Below are 290 nucleotides of genomic sequence, written 5' to 3' on the forward strand. Positions count from 1 at the left end.
CCGAGCTGAGGAACTACTGACTCACACAAACAAATATATCAATCATCAGGTGATTGACAGCATCTTGCCTCTTTAAGAGTCAGCATTTCCCAACTCCCATTGAGTTTCTATTGACTTACTTAACCTCTAATTTGGAAAAGAAAAATACAGGCTTCTACCCCACCTTGACATCTTAGCCCTACCTATACAACTGTGCCACTAAAAGACAAAAACAACAAGAAAAAAATCAACAAAAAAGTCTTTCTTCAGACAGTTTCTTTGCCAGAGAGAGTAGATGATTTCACTGTCTC

Source organism: Neopsephotus bourkii, unplaced genomic scaffold (genome assembly GCF_033783945.1).
Source record: "Neopsephotus bourkii isolate Nb327-2 ecotype Australia unplaced genomic scaffold, CSIRO-AGI_Nbou_v1 NB_1656, whole genome shotgun sequence".
Taxonomy (NCBI): domain Eukaryota; kingdom Metazoa; phylum Chordata; class Aves; order Psittaciformes; family Psittacidae; genus Neopsephotus; species Neopsephotus bourkii.